At 41.8% G+C, this 4,971-nt stretch overlaps 1 protein-coding gene across 3 annotated transcripts in view; it reads left to right on the top strand.

The window, feature by feature from the left end:
- Gjc1 (gap junction protein gamma 1) overlaps window positions 1–4,971 on the top strand; it is a 24,754-nt gene that overhangs the window by 838 nt on the left and 18,945 nt on the right. The window contains exon 1 of one of the 3 annotated variants that reach the window (XM_017799408.2): window positions 183–421. The exons of 1 other annotated variant lie outside the window; for it this stretch is intronic. The gene's annotated coding sequence lies outside the window, so the exon portion shown is untranslated. Of the gene's footprint in view, window positions 1–182; window positions 422–451; window positions 636–4,971 lie in introns of those variants that run through there. One more of the 3 variants, XM_017799409.2, reaches the window with a different exon arrangement.

Here is a 4,971-nt window from a genome sequence, read left to right as displayed (position 1 = left end):
CCGCGTCCCGCCGCCCGCCCGCCCGGCGCGCCAGCCCTTTTGTCCCCAATTTGGGAGGGAAACGGCCCCGGGCAGCCGCGGCCGGGTGGCGTCGGCGCGCACTTGGCGGCCCCGCAGCTCCTCAGGGCGGTTGGGGGCGCAGGGCCGCCCAGCTCTGGGGGCGCTTGGCGGGCTGGTCTTTGTCTGGCGGCCGCGGCCGGCGCGGTCCATTCTCGCCCGGACGGCCGCCGCCCTCGGAGACTGGGTCGGAGGTTTGCGAAGTCCGGGAGGCAGGAGGCGGGAGAACCCAGCTCTCAAAGGATGCGTTTTCTTCCCTCGAAAGGACTTTTTCCTCGCTTCCTAAAACTTTGGAATTCGTGTGTTTTTCATTGTTCTCCGCTGAGTCTCCAAATTCAAAATTGAGAGGAGGCGCTGATGCTGTGTGAGTTTGGGCTTGAAAAGATTGACGTGACTGTCTTTAGGATGTGTTTCTTTCCTTTACGATTTGGGTTTGGGATTGCTGCTTCTTTGCCAAGTGGACGAGTTTGGTTTTATCCTTTGAAGACATTTTTGGTCCTCGAGAACTGGCAGTACCGATTTCATTGAGCTCACGCGTTATTTTGTTCTCGGCACGAAGTGAAATCGAGTAAATGGAGGTAGAGTAAATTCTGGATAAGTTACCTTGTGTCACAAGTCTGAAGTTAACTGTGTGTGGTGTGCACTTGTACAAGTGAATATATGTGAAAGGGCTGTAAAAACAAAGCTATATAAATGACAGATTTTAATTCTCTGGTAAGTAGAAAACAGTGTCTCCAGTACACTAATATCGGAGGAAAAGGATTGCTAATGAAGTTTTGGAGTCAAATCTTCCTCTCTATAGAGTTTAGGTATTTTTCAGAATGAGAATCAACAAAGAAAAAGAACTCCATAAACTTAATTGCTTGGCTCATGGCTAAAATCATTGTGAATTTTGGTTTTAAATTTGCAGATTTCTTTAGGGGAGTGGGCAGGAACTTATTTGCAGTTACTTTGAATTTCTTAAGAGTGGTGTAATGAATTCTGGGTAAAGGGACTTGTTAAACCTTAACGGCCAATTTGAGTGCAGTGTTGTAGGCAAAGGATGTTTCGTGGAGAATACGTAGGAATTATAAGTGATTTGTAATGATCTCTAACTGATGTGCTTTTTTTTTTTTTCAAAGCATTGCAAACATCCCTCTATTAACTTTCTAGGTTGTATAACTTCAGAATTAGTCTTCTGCTTGCTCTCCGTAGCCTACACTAGGCATTTAAAAGGAGAAGCAGAGTGGCTCCCACCTGTAGTCTCCATCACTCATGAGGCTAAAACAGAACTGACTGTTGAAGGCCAGTCTGAACTTCGTAGTAAGACTGTGTATGAAAAAGACAAAGCAAAAGAAAGCAAACAAGACCCTTCCCACCAGAAAGGAGCAAAGGATCTAGTATTTTCCTCTGTTCATTTCATGAAGATAGAATTGAGTTTTAAGCCTTTAGTACAAAGGATATAGGAAGTGAATGTATTTCCAGTGTAACAAACATAAGTAAATAATGTTATCCTTTACTAATTAGTTTTATGTTTGTATAAATCAGCCTTAGGGAAGGAATTCAAGATTCTAATTTTTATTAGCCCTTTCCCTCCCAGCTCCAGGCTTACCTGTCAAGCCAGTAATAGAGATCTTGGAATATGAAATGTGTAATTTAAATATAGAGCATCATCCTTTTAATAAATACATAGTGCTAATTTCATGTCTGATTCAGTGCAAAGTGATATGTTCCAAAAAATGGTTGATTTATTTGAGTTGAGTATGATGATGCACTCTATTAATCCCAAAGGCAGGCAGTCTTTGTGAGTTCAATGCCAGCCTGGTCTACATAATGAGTTCCAGGTCAGCTAGAGCTACAAAATGAGATCCTGTCCCAAAACAACAACAAATAGTTGATTTTTTTTTAAGCTCACATTTCAGTATTAAGAGATTGTGTATGTATATGTGCTTGTTTAATCTGTATAGCAGAGTGCAGCAAGAGTCGTTATTACTTTTGAACTCAGGCGGAGCACCTGTGGCTCCTATTGAGAATATTGATAAAATTTTGTGTAAAGAGTTTACTTTATAAGACCATTCCTTTGAGAACAGATATGAGAAGACAGGTTTTGGCTGTCATCTTTAACAATATTTAAACACAGTAAACAATTCTGGACTGCCACTATGCAGATAGTGTCAACAGCTGATTTTTAGACATGCTTCTACAGCTGATGAGTTTAGCTGAAGAAATCAGACTCTATAAGAACGTATCATCTTACTTTGTTAAACGTGAGCATTGCTATTCTCTACAACTCTCAAGAAATGGATGACAAGATTGAATTCTTGTATTACAAAGTCTGTTGTTGGCTGACAACACACCTTGGCAAAGTTTTATCTTTTAGACCTGTGGAATATGTTTACCCAAAGGGCTGTGCTACAACAGGATGATGAGCTCATTAAAGAAAGTGCTATACCTTTTGTTTTATTCTTTGAGGCAGGGTATCATTATATGGTACAGGTTGGCCTAGAACTTGCTGTGTAGCCCAGGCTGGCTTTGAATTTGAGCTCCTCTTTCCTTAGCCTCCAGAGTGCTGGGATTACAGGTGTGACAACAATTGCTGGCTCATTCAGCAAACTTTTTTTTGTGGTGCTGGGGATTGTATACAGAGCTTGACATACGGTAAAATATGTTTTATCACTGAGATAGCTCAGCGCCAGCAGCCTTTTTTTCCACCAATGGGCACCTAACATATCTGGCACAGAGCTAGATGCTGAAGAGACAAAGGTGAATACTGTGCTTTTTTTCTCTCTCAATTTTTTGTTTTGTTGTGAGACAGGATCTAGCCTTGCCTGGCCTAGAACTCACTGTGTAGATCAGGTTGGCCTCAAACTCAACAAAGCTCTGCCTGCCTCTGCCTCTCAGGTGCTGGGATTAAAGGTGTGCTCCACCATGGCAGGCTCTTAGTTTTTAACATGTAAAAACAAGTTTAGCAATCTGGAAATTACCTAAAATTCTTGAAAAACATGTACAAAGTTTCAGAATAAGTTTGATGGTTTTCTTCTATAGAAATTGAAGAAACCTCACGTAATGTGCTTAACCCTTCAGTCTCTAGACTGTGTTCACCTCTCAGTTACATGGATTGTTTCCATCTCTGTTTTTGTGGGACTTCTGGTTTTGACTGAATTCATTGTCTAACTGATGACTTGTAGCATGCCTTTTTGAGAATGTTTTTGTTAAGTGGAGTTGGACTCTATTTTTAGGGAATTCCTTTTGACTCATTCTTGGACCTGGGATTCTTAGTTTTGCATCCAGAGTAGGTATTTATTTGGACTCAAAATTCCAGCCTGAAATACTTTCTTCTCTTGGATTCAAATTCTGCTCTGGCTGTTCCTCAGGTCCCTCCCAGCTGTCTTGTTGGCTATATCCTTACTTCATAATCAATCTTGAAGTCTTGGTCCTTAGCCTTCCTCTCCTCACTCTAAACTTACCCATTCTCAGCCTTCAGTTACTAGACATATTTTGAATAGTTTCTTCCCCTTTTTTTGTAATGCAGGATCTCATTCTAGCCCAGGTTGGCCTGCAACTCAGGCAGTCTTCCTGCCTCAGCCTCCCATGTACTGGGATTGCAGGTGTGTGCCACTGTGACCCATTAGTTTATGCATGCTGAGGATTGAGCCCAGGGTATCTGGCATTCTAGGGAAGCACTCTTGCATTTATATTTCTTTCCCTCTGTCCTGAGGACTGAACCCAGGGCCTTGGGGCATGGTAGACAAACACTCTGCTGCCCCTGAGCTATATCCTCAGCCCTGCTTTTACATTAAAAAAAATTCTGTATGGCTTAGCCATACTGATGTTTTTGTCCTATTCCTTGCAAATTCTAAGCTCACCCAAAGAGCTCTTGCATACACTGTAGCTGTTTCTTCTATCTGAGAGGCAGCTCTGTTCCTTACTCCTGTCAAGAAACCTTCCTCCTCTTTGTAGTTTAGCTTAGGGACCTCTGAAATACTCTTCTACTAACCTGTGCTTGTTTGTATAATGCCCACGCCACCATTTAGACTGCATAGTACATTCTGTGATGTTAAGAATAATGTCTTGCTAGCTCAGTACCCTTAGCACCTAGCACCTAGTTCATTTATTCAACAGGTTTTTTGTTGTTTGTTTTTGTTTTGGGGGGCTTTTTTGGTGACTGGGCCTCATTATATAGACCAGGCTGGCCTTGAACTGACAGAGATCTGCCTCCCAAGTGCTGGGACTAAAGGTATGCTCTAGCACAGTTGACCTATTTAATAATTTTGGGGGGTGCCTGCCAGTTTTTTTTCTTTGCAATAATTTAGTGTAGTTTTTTTGTTTTTGGTTTTTTGTTGTTGGTTTTTGAGACAGGGTCTAATTATGTAGTACTGGCTGGCCTGGAATTTGCTATGTAGACTATTATGGCCTTGAACTCAGAGAGATCCTCCTGCCTCTTCGAGTTCTATCATGCCTGGCTGTAAAGTACTTCTGATAAAGCTTTTGTACTTCTGCATAGAAGCCTTCCTATTACATGTTTATATTCTTGGGGTTTTTTGTTTGTTGTTTTGTTTTGATGTATTTTTATTTTATGTGTATATTTTGCCTGCATGTATGTAAGTGCACCTGTGTTGTGCAGTGTCTGAAGATACCAGAAAAGGGTGTCACATCTCCTAGAACTGGAGTTAGGATGGTTGTTAGCTACCATGAGCGTACTGGGAACTGAACCTGGTTTCTCTGCAAGAGCAGCTAGTGGTCTTAACTACTGAGCTATCTCTCCAGACCGCCCCGCCCCTTTTTTGAAACAAGATCTCCCTATACAGCCCAGGTTGACCTTGAAATCCTAGTCTGCTTGCCTTACCCTCCCTAGTGCTAGGATTATAGGCATGTATACCTGATTTATATATTTTTGTTATTCGTCTTACATATCGATATATTGTTGGATTCTTT

This window comes from Nannospalax galili, unplaced genomic scaffold, assembly GCF_000622305.1.
Source record: "Nannospalax galili isolate Female #2095 unplaced genomic scaffold, S.galili_v1.0 scaffold95, whole genome shotgun sequence".
Classification (NCBI taxonomy): Eukaryota; Metazoa; Chordata; class Mammalia; order Rodentia; family Spalacidae; genus Nannospalax; species Nannospalax galili.
The sequence above is the reverse complement of the archived record's forward strand: the minus strand, read 5'-3'. Positions and strand labels throughout refer to the sequence as shown.